Below are 15,555 nucleotides of genomic sequence, written 5' to 3'. Positions count from 1 at the left end.
TATCCGAAGATCGGAAATAATGAGCTCTGAGCTCGTTCCGTAGAGTAACGTCTGGCTGTCTCGCCAGAGACTGCAGCAGATCAAACAGTGAAACACACATACATACACACACACACAAACACACACACACATATACATACATCCCTTCCATTATTTTTTATTTTTTATTTCCTTCCTCAATTCCTCAATTCTTATCTTTTCTTCCTTTTTCTCTCTTTATCTTCCTCTATTCCTTTCTCCCTTTTCCTTCTTTCATATCTTTCCTCCCTTTCTTCCTTTACCCTTTCTTCCTTCCTGTTTCCCTTCCTCTGCTTCCTCAATTCTTCTCTTCTCTTATTTTTTCTCTCTTTATCTTCTTCTCTTCCTTTTACCCTTCCCTTCCTTCATATTTTCTTCTTTTCTATTCTTTTATCTCTTCTTTCTCCCATCCTCATCCCTTCTTTTCCTCTCCTTTCTTCATTTCCTCTTCCTGTTTCCTTTCTCCTCTCTTTTTCTCTTCTCCCTTCCTTTCTTCCTTCCTTCCTTCCTTCCTTTAACTCCATACAACCGTACACCTCCCCCACCTCCATCTATCCCCTCCCCTTCCCCTCCTCCCTCCCTGACAGCCACAACGCATCTGCTACTGACAAACAAAAGAACAACATCCATGAAAATAAGAGCAAAAAAATAGTTATGTCTCTCTCTCTCTCTCTCTCTCTCTCTCTCTCTCTCTCTCTCTCTCTCTCTCTCTCTCTCTCTCTCTCTCTCTCTCTCTCTCTCTCTCTCTCTCTCTCTCTCTCTCTCTCTCTCTCTCTCTCTCTCTCTCTCTCTCTCTCTCTCTCTCTCTCATCCTACACTGTCGTGTTTCCCTCCCAATTCCGTCTGACCAGCTCCAACAAACCCTGACCTGCTCACTTTTCTAGCCCTTCCCAGCTCTTCCCATCCCTTCCTACACCAGTCCTACCCTAACCCTGCAAGACGTTCCCCTCGCGGCCATTCTTGCCCTGTCACCCGCAAAACCCTCCCTTACGCCTCGTCTCCACACACACCCAAAGCAAGGAACGGTTACGTGAGGACAAGATGAGATATTTTGGTTTAGCGTGCAGGTGAAGGAAGGATGTGCGTGAAAGGTGATGGATCAGGAGTTCTTGGTCTGTTTAATGGATGGTAACAGTAGTGGCGGTGGTACTGTGGGTGGTTTCTGAGTATTACAGTGGTTAACGCAGTGGTCTGGCATTGCTTAAGTCGGTAAGTGGGGTCTCATTCAGCCTCGTGTGTTTAAGGCTTTCAGTACTGGGACGTATTTTTATCATGAGTTTTTGGATGCGATTAGACGATTTTATTTATATTTGGAAGGGTCTATGGAGTTCAGAAGATTAATGGGCAGTTTCTTCACTATTTTTAAGGCCCACATAAGTTTCTGTAGCTGTATAAAACCACCAAATAGTATGCAGAGTGAATATGGAAATGCGTCACAGCACTGAAGGGGTTAAGGCACATATTCTGAAACACTTCCGCGCCTCACAGCACCTTCACTATTTTCAAAGGCTCTAGTTAAAGTGAGACGGGTTTTTAAGGATGTTTCTGTAATTCTAGTGACATTTAACAAGTTTTTTGCATTGTCAACGGGAAAATACTCTTAAGAACTCGGCTAATCGTCTCTGTAGTCTTTGTAAATGGTCGCGGTGAGAAAGAGAGGGATGCGACCTAACCTAACCTAACTAACCTTATTTGCCACTATTACTTTATTTCCCTAAGTAAAATTGGTACTGTGACTTTTTTTTCCTGATACTTTACTTTCTAGCAAAAATTATTTCTTTTTTCCGTTACTTATTTTCTCCTGTTTCTTTCCGGTCGCCTTTCTGAATATGCCGCTAAGGTGTTTACTGGGAGGTTACTGGTGTGGTTGGAGCGCCACAGTGGGGAGTTGGGCTCACCTGGCTAACGTTCTGGAGAGCATCAGATGTAATGGGGTAACGGAACTAAAAACCAGCCAACTTAACTAACTTTAACTTCAAAAGCGCGTAAGACTCACTTAGGTCTATCAGCTTACCTCATCATCTACCACTTTGAGAACCAATTTCCTCGGATCTCCATTTTTTAATCCTCCTTTAACAAGCTGGAGTGTGGTGCTCTTAATGCTCTCCAGATTACTAACCTCAGGCCCTTCAGTACTGGGTCGCATTTGTACCTTAAGTTTTGGGTATATTAGACCACTTTATTTACATTAGGAAGCGTCTATGGAGGTCAGAAGATTAATGGCCATATCCTTGACTATTTCAATCCCCCCGTAAGTTTGTGAAGCTGTATAAAGTCACCAAATAATAAGAAAACATGTCATTGTACTGAAGGCAACGAAAAGGCAAAGAAATGAGATACAAAAATGTTCACTATCAGCAGCTAGAAAGATCAAAAGATCATTCGAAATTGGAGGATTAAGCGTCTTGAAATCTCGCTATTTAAAAGAGTTCAAATTATAGAAAGGAGGGAACAGAGAAGCAGGCAGGGAATTTTATTATCAGCTGCCGGAAAGTTGGAAAAGATCATTCAAATGTGGAGGATGAACCCTTTCAATACTGGAACACGTTTTTACCTTGGAAATTGTGTAGGATTAGATCATTTTATTGACATTAGGAAGGGTCTATGGAGGTCAGAAGATTAAGAGCCACAGCCTTCATCATTTCAATCCTATACATGAGTTTCTGAAGCTGCATGAAATCACTAAATAGTAAGCAGAATGAATATGGAAATGCGTCATGGTGATGAAGGGGTTAAGCATCATGAAATCTTTCCCCCATAACCCTTTGAGTACTATGACGCGTTTCCATATTCACCTCCTTACAATTTGGCCATTTTTTACAGATTCAGAAACTAATGAGTGGGATTTGAATAGTGAAAATTGTTGTCATTAATCTTCTAACCTCCATAAAGTCTTCCTAATGTGAATAAAATGGTCTAATCGTACACAAATCTCAAGGTAAGAATGTGTCCCAGTACTGAAGGGACTTAAAAGAGCTCAAGTTATAGGAAGAAGGGAATAGAGAAGCAGGCAGGGAGTTTTGGATTTCACCACATCATCCTTGTCATTTCTCTTATGTTACTTCGATTTCTCCCTCAAATTGCCTCTACTAAATACTCTCTTTCCTTGTTATATCCCTTGTGTTACTTAGAAACTTCCATCAGATCGCCTATACGTTTAATAAATATTCTCTTTCTATATAAAATTCCCTTCAAATTCGTATTATCTGTGGAAAAAACGAGGAATAAAACACCAGTCTTTATCTATTGCTTTCTACCGTGTCTCTGTGAAATCCCCCTTTACTTTACCTTAACTTTTATGAAATTCCCTTTACTTTATGAAATTCCCTTTTGCTTTACATTTATGAAATCCTCTTTACTTAACTGTTATGAGGATTTACTTCAACCTTTATGAAATCCTTTACTTTAACCTTTATGAAATCCTCTTTACTCAACTGTTATGAAATAGCCTTTATTTCAATCTTTATGAAATCGCCTTTATCTATAACCTTTATGAAATCCCCTTTACCTTAATTAACCTTTTTGAAATCCTCTTTACTTTAACCTTTATGAAATCATCTTTAATTTACCTTTATGAAACCATCTTTACCTTTATGAAATTCCCTTAACATTTAGCCTTTATGAACTTACATTTATCTTCAACCTTTATGAAATCGCCTTTGCCTTTCTTAACCTTTATGAAATCGCCTTTAGATGAACACTATGTATGGGGAAAGCGAGAACACAGCACCATTTCCGCTCAGTCTTTCTCTAGCTTTGTCTACTGCGTCTCTATCAAATACTCTTTACCTTCATCTCTCTCTCTCTCTCTCTCTCTCTCTCTCTCTCTCTCTCTCTCTCTCTCTCTCTCTCTCTCTCTCTCTATCTTTATGAAATCTGTAAATGAACGCTATCTATAGAGAGAAACAAGAATACAATCCCATTTTTCTCAATTTTACTTTGCTGTCTTTGTCTACCGTATCTCTATTTAATCCTCCTTTTTTCTTTCATCTCTCTCTCTCTCTCTCTCTCTCTCTCTCTCTCTCTCTCTCTCTCTCTCTCTCTCTCTCTATATATATATATATATATATATATATATATATATATATATATATATATATATATATATATATATATATATATATATATATATATATATATATATATATATATATATATATATATATATATATATATATATATATATATATATATATACCTTTATGAAATCTCGAAGTGAACAGTATGGAGAACGCGTGTCTATTTTTGTCTATTATTTGTTTACCTTTCTCCTTTTCTTCTTCACAGGCCACGTGGAGGCGGGGACTGACACAAAGAGACTGAATAAAGGAAGTATGAGAGAGGCTACAAAAGAACCTGAGGCCAAAGGAAATAAAAATAAAGCAGATATATTCTCCTCACATTTCATAATTGCTACTGTTCTCCATCCCTCCCCTTCCCCTTCCCTCTCTCCACACCCTTGGTCTCCGCTTCCTTCCTGTCCCCCGAGGCACTATTCCCTCATTTCCGCTCGCTTCTCCTCCTCCTCCGGCACTCCCACACGAACATCACCAGGTCACTTCAGTACTGGGACGTATTTTTACCTTGAGTTTTCGGTATAAGGCGAGTTTATTGGCATTAGGAAAAGTCTATGGAGGTCAGGAGATTAATGGCCAGAGTCTTCGTTATTTTAATCCCCCAACACGAACATCACCAGGTCACTTCAGTACTGGGACGTATTTTTACCTTGAATTTTCGGTATAACACGTCTTTATTGATATTAGGAAAGATCTATGGAGGTCAGGGGATCAATGGCCGGAGTCTTCCTATTTTGATCCCCCATAAGTTTCTGAAGCTGTATGAAATGTCCTAATAGTAAAGAGAATGAGTAGGATAACGTGTCCTGGTACTGAAGGGGATGAGAGTGGAAGTGTAGAGTGCATAGAGTTGTGATCAGCTGTTGAGTGACGCATTACACTTACACAATCACGCCCATTGTGTTTAAAGACTTCAGTCACTATTAAAGCCCCTTCTGGTGAGTCCTCTTTTTCTTTCTCTATTTCTCTCTTTCTCTCTCTCTCTCTCTCTCTCTCTCTCTCTCTCTCTCTCTCTCTCTCTCTCTCTGGTCCAAGATTTCAAAAAGTTAATACAGAAAAAGTTAGTTCTGTAGTTTTTGTAGTTAGGTAATCACTCTCTTATCATTATTAATACATTTCGCATTATCTTTTAGCATTTCATCATTAATCAAGAGTCTTTATATCATTCCAAAATAAAAATAAAAAAAGATAAAAAAACGAGTGAAGTAATTGATGATTTTTTGCTGTCACTCTTAGAAAATTTATCGCATTTTCAGTGACCTTTCTTCACATCCATTTTACCTTCATTAATTACCGCCGTGGCTCCATTACTGCAAAAAAATTAACTAATGAAATGATGACTAATTGTACAGTCGCTCCTTAAAAGTACTTCAGTCTTTATTTTCTCAATATTCCGTTACCAATCACTGCGTCGCTCCATCACCGTCAACAGTGAATAATGAAACAATACTCTCCCTCTTTCTCTCTCTCCAGCATTCCATTAATTGACAGCTGGGGTTGTAATTATATTTTCCGAGTAAATCTTCACTCACTGTCAACGAAAGTACTCTAACTTACTCAAATATTGTCTTTTCCTACTCCAGCGAGATGAAAGGTGTTTACGAGGCGTGGGATCAAAGAGAAAGAGAGAGGGGAGAGAGAGAGAAGGGGGGAGTTAGCTGACAGTCTTTCTAGCACGTGTATGTAAGAGAAGGTAAAAAGAATAGATGAAAAAAATAAGGGAAGCTGCTAGAAGCCATCGGGCTCACACGTGTCAGGCCTTGTATAATGAAACATGTCAGCCTGTTTCCACGTATAAGACATCCCCCCCCCCCCATGCGTAAAAGTGTCTGGTTTTCTTGTTAAGCTCCATAATAACTCTGCAGCAACACACACACACACACACACACACACACACACACACACACACACACACCGCGTAGTGTAGTGGTTAGCACGCTCGACTCACAATCGAGAGACCCGGGTTCGAGTCCTGGCGCGGCGAGGCAAATGGGCAAGTCTCTTAATGTGTGGCCCCTGTTCACCTAGCAGTAAATAGGTACGGGATGTAACACGAGGGGTTATGGCCTCGCTTTCCCGGTGTGTGGAGTGTGTTGTGGTCTCGGTCCTACCCGAAGATCGGTCTATGAGCTCTGAGCTCGCTCCGTAATGGGGAAGACTGGCTGGATGACCAGCAGGCGACCGAGGTGAATTACACCATATTAAATCTAGCGAGAAAACTCTCTTAACACGCTTGGCTGAGGAAAGTGAAAGGAGAGAGAGAGAGAGAGAGAGAGAGAGAGAGAGAGAGAGAGAGAGAGAGAGAGAGAGAGAGAGAGAGAGAGAGAGAGAGAGAGAGAGAGATGAACTGGAACCATAACAGTACTAAAGGTGAAAAATAAGCGAAGGAAAACAGAAAGACATAGACACCAAAGAACTAGTAGAGGAATACACAAGGAGAGGCGTTCAAATCCTTAGTGTTTGTTCATGTAGATAGCAAACACGCCTCACGTCTCTCTGAAAGGAATTACGTAGAGTTTGATTGTCTTGTCAGCGGCATTTATAGAAACTGACGCGTATCAGTCCTATACTTGCCACGTGCAGACTCCAATACCAATCACGTACAGACACTTAACTGATTGATTGGTATTTGGTAACGTCTTTCCTTCATCGCTAACCTCTCTAAGACTATTCTGTTTCGTGTTGTAGCCATAACTATCAAAGAAATGAGGTAGGATTGTCGAAACTGGAGGGAAGGGGGGAGGAAAGAATGGAGGATGAACTGGGGTGGAGGAGAAATGTGGAGGTAACCTGTGAAGGGAGATATGGAGGAAAGAATGGAGAATGGTGGAGGGAAAAACTGTCTGACTATGATTTGCTACTAATTGCTAAATCTATCTTTTTCATCGTTTTCTCTCTCTCTCTCTCTCTCTCTCTCTCTCTCTCTCTCTCTCTCTCTCTCTCTCTCAAGGTATCATTCAATGCTTTTAGTGCTGTGAAGTTTTGCATGTCGCGGTGAAAGGGTAATAGGTAACACATATTTGTCCCTGTGTTTATGCTGATTCTCTACGAATGTTTTAGGGAACTTGTATTTTAAACTGACCTTTTTTTTATTTTTCTGTTACCCTTGGCTAGTTTACCTCTTGCATAATAAAAAAGGATTCCCATCTCACAAGTCTCCTAGTATTAATGTCCAGCCTCCTCCTACCGTGTCTCATCTTCCAGCTGCCTTTCCCCAATGTCCCAGCTCCTCAGGTCTCATCAACCTCATCTTGTGCTGCACCTTAATTCCCCTGTGTCAGTAGTCAGGAGAGAAGAAGGTTTACTTTAATCTCTTCAGTACCACGACGAATAGGTTTTAACCCCCTTCAGTACCACGGCGCGTTTTAATATTCATTCTGGTTACTATTCGGTGATTCTACACAGCTTCAGAAACGTATGTTAGGATTAAAATAGTGAAGACTGTGGCCACTAATCTTCTGACCTCCATAGACCCTTACTAATATCAATAAAATCGTCTAATCGTATCCAAAACTCAAGGTAAAAATGCGTCCCATTACTGAATAGGTTTTAACCCCCTTCAGTACCATAATGCGTTTCCATATTCATTCAGGTTACTATTTGGCGATTCTACACAGCTTCAGAAACGTATGCTGGGAATAGAATAGTGAAGACTGTGGCCACTAATCTTCTGACCTCCATAGACCCTTCCTAATGTAAATAAAATCGTCTAATCGTATCCAAAACTCAAGTAAAAAAATGCGTCCCAGTATTGAAGGAGTCAAGCTTGATAAAGTCAGGCAATAGACTCAATAATCAGGTTGTTAGTGCTGAGTCATTAGGAAGCTTTAAAAAGGCCACGAAACTGACTGTAGACTTGGTGAGAACGTATGATTTTACTCAGAATGTACTCGTACTTCCTAACATACTTCTCTCTCTCTCTCTCTCTCTCTCTCTCTCTCTCTCTCTCTCTCTCTCTCTCTCTCTCCGTCGAACACCTGGTGATGAGAGCAAATATTAACTCTTAGCAGGTGATGAAGCTCCCGTTGGCTTTATTACATTGCGAAACGAAGTGACTGGCAGTGTTTGCTTCACAAGACTAGAGAGAAAAGAAAAAGTTCACACACACACACACACACACACACACACACACACACACACACACACACACACACACACACACACACACACACACACAGCTTATGATAAAATATATATATAATTGTTGTGTTTTTATAGTAAGTCTTCTTTCTCTTATTGAATTAAATGACAAGTTTTTTTTTCTTTGTTTTTATCATTTTTCTTTCCCTTTTAAATAGTGTGAATTGTATTTTATTATATTTTTCTTAATGTTTCGTCCAGTTTTATTGTTCTGTGTCTATTTGTCTGTCTGTCTGTCTGTCTGTCTGTCTGTATATTCGTCTGTCCATCTGTCCAATATCATATCTATCGGTTTCTCTGTTTGTAAGCCTGTCTATTTGTGCATTTACCTATCTCTCTATCTGTTAAACTCTCTCTCTCTCTCTCTCTCTCTCTCTCTCTCTCTCTCTCTCTCTCTCTCTCTGGAAATGTTGGCTATATAGATAAAAAATGCTCGTCTCGCATTGATATTTTTTGTTCGTGTTTTGTTTTCTACGCTGGTGGTTTGTGAGCTGCCGTGAAATTGTGTGAACGTGCATGTAGATTTGGGCTGAAGGTGGAGAGGGGTGAAAGTGGGGCGGGGGAAGGGAGAGAGGAGAGGAGGGACAAGTGGGTGTGTAGGACTGTGGGGAGATAGGGAGGTGTGTGTGTGTGTGTGTGTGAAGGGATGGATGGATGAGTGGATGGACAGAGAGAGAGAGAGAGAGAGAGAGAGAGAGAGAGAGAGAGAGAGAGAGAGAGAGAGAGAGAGAGAGAGAGAGAGAGAGAGAGAGAGAGAGAGAGAGAGAGAGAGAGAGAGAGAGAGAGAGAGAGAGAGAGAGAGAGAGAGAGAGAGAGAGAGAGAGAGAGAGAGAGAGAGAGAGAGAGAGAGAGAGAGAGAGAGAGAGAGAGAGAGAGAGAGAGAGAGAGAGAGAGAGAGAGAGAGAGAGAGAGAGAGAGTGTGTGTGTGTGTGTGTGTGTGTGTGTGTGTGTGTGTGTGTGTGTGTGTGTGTGTGTGTGTGTGTGTGTGTGTGTGTGTGTGTGTGTGTGTGTGTGTGTGTGTGTGTAAACCCTTTTTTAATATTTCAACAGGTGGACGTGGCTGACAGGTAAACAGTGACGGCGGGAAACAGGTAAAGGTGTGATGAATTAAACTAATAAGGTGAGGTGAGGCGAGGTGAGGCGCCCTTAAAATCACCCTAATACCCCTTAAACACTCTTAAAACTCCATAAAAACCTCTTAAACACCATTAAAAACCCTTAAAAACAACTGGAATCTCTTAAAATCATACTAGAATCCTTTACAAACCCTTAAAATCTGACTTATTTAAAACGTGTGTGTGTGTGTGTGTGTGTGTGTGTGTGTGTGTGTGTGTGTGTGTGTGTGTGTGTGTGTGTGTGTGTGTGTGTGTGTGTGTGTGTGTGTGTGTGTGTGTGTGTGTGTGTGTGTGTGTGTGTGTGTGTGTGTGTGTGTGTGTGTGTGTGTGTGTGTGTGTGTGTGTGTGTGTTTAGTTTACTTAGTCTACATTGGGTGCAGTAGAGTAGTGGTGTGTTTAGTGGAGCGAGGAATTAGGTTAGAGTGAATACTAAGAAAAATAGAGAGGAGAGATTGGTTTGAGAGAGAGAGAGAGAGAGAGAGAGAGAGAGAGAGAGAGAGAGAGAGAGAGAGAGAGAGAGAGAGAGAGAGAGAGAGAGAGAGAGAGAGAGAGAGAGAGAGAGAGAGAGAGAGAGTAGTCGGAAGAGATCAAAACAGCTAAGGAATAATGAAGAATACTCGTAGGTTATTGGGAGACTAACATTAAGAAAAAATAGAAAGATTTATTACGAAGAGAAAAAAGAAAATTGTTGAGAAAAAAATATAAGGAGGAAGAAAATGTCTATTGTGAAGAGAAAAGAAAGATTTATAAGAGTTGGAAAGTGATTTTTATAATGGACATTTTAACATATTTGAATTTTTCATTCCATATCATTATCTCTTCCTTTACGAGACTACTCATCCACCTTTTAATTATTTCAGTACTGGGACACATTTCTACCTCCACCTTTTAATTATTTCAGTACTGGGACACATTTCTACCTCCCCATTTAACTGTTTCAATACTGGGACACATTTCTACCTCCACCTTTAATGATTTCAGTACTGGGACACATTTCTACCTCCCCATTTAACTGTTTCAATACTGGGACACATTTCTACCTCCACCTTTATTTATTTCAGTACTGGGACACATTTCTACCTCCCCATTTAACTATTTCAATACTGGGACACATTTTTACCACCATCTTTCAATTATTTCAGTACTGGGACTTTGGCAAAATAGACACCGCAACACATCTAAAATTTTTCTTACAATTTAGCCGCTTTAATTCCACGACGCATTTCCATATTAATTCTGTTTCCTATTCAGTGATTTTACACAGCTTCAAAAATTTACGTGGGGGATTAAAAGAGTGAAAACTGTGGCCATTAATCTTCTGACCTCCATACCCCTTTCCTAATGTTAATAAAATGGTCTAATCGTACACAAATATCCATACTCACTCTGCTTACTATTTGGTGATTTTATACAGCTTCAGAAACTTAAGGTGGGGAGATTAAAATAGTGAAGATTGTGGCCATTAATCTTCTGACCTCCATAGACCTTTCCTAATGTCAATAAAATGGTCTAATCGTACACAAATCGTAAAGTAAAAATGAGTTCCAGTATTGAAGAGGTTAATACAAAACTCTTATTCCCTTTAATACGAGTGGCATTGTGGTGGTGATAATACACAAAAGATACACAAAAGCTTAAACACTTCATTTCACTAACACTTTCACAGAACACCAGCGACAAAACACACAAGAGCTTCATATTATCACCGTGCTTTGTTTGATCACCACCTCCACTCACTTCTCTCAATCCATCCAGTCCCTTTTCATATGATAGTTTACCTCCCATGCGAGTGTTTAGCCCCATCAGTAGCAGGACATGTTTTTATATTCATTCTATTTTCTATTGGCGATTTTACACAACTTCAGAAACTTATGTGGGGATTAAAAATAGTGAAGACTCTTTACATTAACCTTCTGACCCCTATAAACCCTTGCTATAATAAACAAAATCGTCTAATCACACCAAAATTCATGGTAAAAAATGCGTCCCAGTACTGAAGGGGTTAAGAACACCACTACAGTCTTACTCTAAGCAACATGACCCCTTTTTCATATAGTCTCTAGTGCTTATCAACTCCTTAGCACCTACTCAACGTCTCACAATCCAACCTATAACTTTTCCAGGCGCCACCGATTCTCTAATCTTCCCGCAGTACGCTTGCCAAAACCGCCTCTCCGTGGTGAAAGCTTGCATGTCGGTGACGCTACTCAGAATAGCCTTTCATCCAAACAGACAATGAACGTGTTTCTCATCCTGTTTGAAGACGCACGCTGGGAGGAGACGGGGAGGAGGTGCAAAGGGAGAGGAGGGTGTGGGGAGAAGGGAGAGGGAAAGGGAAGGGCAGATAGATTAAAGACAGATAATGCACCACTGCCATCTTGTCTCTTTTTTCCGACTAGTAGAGTAGTAGTAGTAGTAGTAGTAGTAGTAGTAGTAGTAGTAGTAGTAGTAGTAGTAGTAGTAGTAGTAGTAGTAGTAGTGGTGGTGGTAGTAGTAGTAGTAGTAGTAGTAGTAGTAGTAGTAGTAGTAGTAGTAGTAGTAGTGGTGGTAGTGGTGGTGGTGGTGGTGGTGGTGGTGGTGGTGGTGGTGGTGGTGGTGGTGGTGGTGGTGGTGGTGGTGGTGGTGGTGGTGGGGGCGGTAGTATCAGTGGTAGTAATAAAGGTGGTAGTAGTAGTAGAAGTAGAAGTAGTAGTAGTAGTAGTAGTAGTAGTAGTAGTAGTAGTAGTAGTAGTAGTAGTAGTAGTAGTAGTAGTAGTAGTAGAAGTAGAAGTAGTAGTAGTAGTGATAGTAGTGGTGACATCATCATCACCATATATATTTTTCCTTCGTAAACTAACCTGGGTATAAGAGAAACTGAAAGTAACAACCGTCAGTCATTCTTCACCTTTTGTTCCTCCTCCATCCGTGACACACCGCGAGACGTAACGAGTTATCTCAGTTGGTGACGCAGCATTACGAGTACCCCTTGCACTGACTGATGCGCCTCCGTGACGGTGCCGCGTGTGCCAAATCAACAATAACCTTTCAAAAGAGAGAAAAAAAAATAAAAGACAAAAAAGCATTCAAACCGTAGGCCGGCAGTCTCTCTCTCTCCCCCCTTCCCTTGGTCCCTATGTGGCCTCTCCCTGCGGCGGGGAAAGTGGTGATGGTGGTGGAGTGCGGCAAGGAGTGACTAGAGAAGCAGTTACCGTTTTCTTTCCTCGAGGCAACAGTGACGCACGTGTACACCAACCTGCCTCTACTTCTACTACTCTTACTGCTACTATTGCCACTACTGCTACTACTGCTCTTACTGCTATTACTGCCCCTTCTGCTACTATTCGTGTACCTGGACCTTCCCTACTGCTACTACTGTCCCTTCTGTTACTACTCGTGTACCTGGACCTTCCCTACTGCTACTATTGCCCCTTCTTCTATTATTTATGTACCTGGACCTCCCCCTACTTCTCCTACTGCTGCTGTTTCGTTAGGAAGGTTACCAACAAGCTAAGATCATGAGAAATCTAGGGAAGATACAGGAAGCCATAAGAAATACACGAGGCAGTCCCTATATTACACTATCTCCCTATTTCCTTACGTTACCCATTAGGTGATAGCTCAAGTGGCTGTGTAATCTCCTTGGAAGGTTATGTGGCGTTTTAGGATGCTTGCACCAGTAAAAAAATCCATATCATTGAATTTTATATACGCGAGTGAATATCAGCTGTAGTTTTTCTTTGTCTCAGTCATCCGTCACAGCTTCCAGTTCGATATTGTCACGTGAGATTCTCCAGTTTTGTATGTGTCTCTGTTTATTTTGTATGTATTGTATGTGTTGTGATCCAAGCTGTTACACGACTCTCTTCATTTGGACATTTGTCTCTCAACTTTGACTAACTCTTTTGAATGTTTTATGGAGACTACAATTCCAGTGGGCCTTTTTTTCTAATATTCATTCTTTTTGCCCTTGGTAGTTCTCCCTCTTACATAGAAAAAAAATCTTTCTTCTCTTTGCTTTTCTTCTATATTTTCTTTCGTCTCTCTTCCTTTCTTTTATCTTTGTTATATTTTTATTTTGTTGTACTGTATGTAAGGAAGATAGCTCCAAACTCGGTATTGTCACGCGAGACTCACCAGTTTTGCATGTGTCTCTTTATTGTGTATATATTATGTGTATGTAAAGAAGGAAGCTCCCATGACTGTTACTCCTCCCCCCCCCCCTCATCAGTGTGTCAGGTGCCGTATTACACTTGTATTAACTCGCAAGATGATTCTGTAAGCTTTAATGACGTTAGTATTAACAAAGCACTTTTTCTTCCCTTCCCTTTCAGTTGGTGAAGTGAGATTAATCTTGCACCAAACCCAAAACAAACTAGACCCACTACCACCACTACCATCACCACTACCATCACCACACCACAACCACACACCTGTCACCGCATACCCCTCTCACTATTACACAACATATGTTCCTTTTTCCTCCGACAACCATAACACACATCAAGCTACCAAACCACCACCGCAGCAACAACTTCCCCACCGCAATGACGAGCCACATCCAGCCCAGCCGCATCAACCACCGCCACCACCACCACCACCGCGCCACCCACAGTGTAATTATAACTAACCACAGAGAACTGGTCGGTGGCTTTGCATAATGGCTTAAACGTTCCTTAAACTACGCCACGTAATGAGTTGTGTTCATAAATGTCTTGGTCTCTCAATCTTTGAGTACCGTGACACGTTTCCATATTCACTCTGTTTACTACTTGGTGATTTTATACAGATGGAGGAACTTATGTGGGGGATTGAAGTAGTGAAGACTGTGGCCATTAATGTTCTGATTTCCATAGACCTTTCGTAATGTCAATAAAATGGTTTAATCGTACACAAATCTTAAGATAAAAACGTACTCCAGTATTGAAGGGGTTAACCTGACGAGCTTCTAAGGCCACAGAGATGAGTAGTCACAGTTATATGAGTGTTCTTACCAATGTTGATACGAAATCGCTATTAAACTTATTGAATCGTGTTTTTAATGTCCATTTCTCTTAACCTAATGAGTTTCGAAGGCCACAGAGATGATTAGTGACAGTTTTATGCGTGTTTTTACCAATGTTGATACGGAATCGCTATTAAACCTGTTGAGTCGTGTTTATTATGTCCAGTTCTCCTAACCTGATGAGTTTTCGAAGACCACAGAGATAACCAATCCATTTCTAGAGTGTTTTTTGTTACTGTTGATGCAGAATCTCTATCAAATTATCACTGGAATCATGATAACGCGCTGGAAAACTCAGTAACTTTCACTGCTGACTGTTGAAACGTTAGTGGACGAGATGTTTAGAAATACAGTGTAATTGAGTCAAAGGATGTCTATTTGTTTTATCAGTAGAGCCACTACCACCACCACCATCACCTCCTCCTCCTCTTCTCTTACGCCAACCACCCTCAGGAACAATCTGGAAAACAGCGCCACACCTACACTACTTTTAAAGACTCCAGATGGGGTTACACGGGATTTACAAGGATAAGTTTTAAGTTCAAGTGGCAGATTAATCCCTTCAGTAGCATGACGCGTTTTCATTTTCATTCTGGTTACTATTTGGTGATTTTATAAAGTTTCAGAAATTTATGTGGGGAATTGAAGTAGTGAAGACTATGGCCATTAACTTCTAACCTCCATAGACCCTTCCTGATATAAAAAAAAAAAATCGTCTAATCTTACATAAATTTCATGGTAAAACAGTATCCCCGAACTGAAGGGCTTAATAAAATTTCTACATTATTATCAGAAGAAACACACATTTCTCTAGCCTTGTTATATTTGAGAGAGAGAGAGAGAGAGAGAGAGAGAGAGAGAGAGAGAGAGAGCAAAGAATTTCAGATAACGGGCCTTATTATAGACAAAACTTTCATGGCATGGTGAATAACAAGCACTTACATGGTCCGTGGATCTGCTCACATGTGCCTGCCTTGGGGGTGGCGGCAGGGAGAGCGGGAAAAGGGAGGAACGCATCACGCCTCACACCAATATAGCACCACCAACACTCACTCCTAGGTCACTGAGTCCGGGAAGATCACACAAGGCTGGTTCGGGATCTTGAGCTTTGATTCGAGATAGAGCTCACGCGTCTCGACTCTCCGTTTTCTTCGCCTTTCGTGGATCTGTTTTAATATTCCCTTGATTGATTTTGCTCGTTTTCTTATACTTCCGGCAGTTTTTT

The sequence above is a fragment of the Portunus trituberculatus genome, chromosome 38, assembly GCF_017591435.1.
Source record: "Portunus trituberculatus isolate SZX2019 chromosome 38, ASM1759143v1, whole genome shotgun sequence".
Lineage (NCBI taxonomy): Eukaryota > Metazoa > Arthropoda > Malacostraca > Decapoda > Portunidae > Portunus > Portunus trituberculatus.
The sequence above is the reverse complement of the archived record's forward strand: the minus strand, read 5'-3'. Positions refer to the sequence as shown.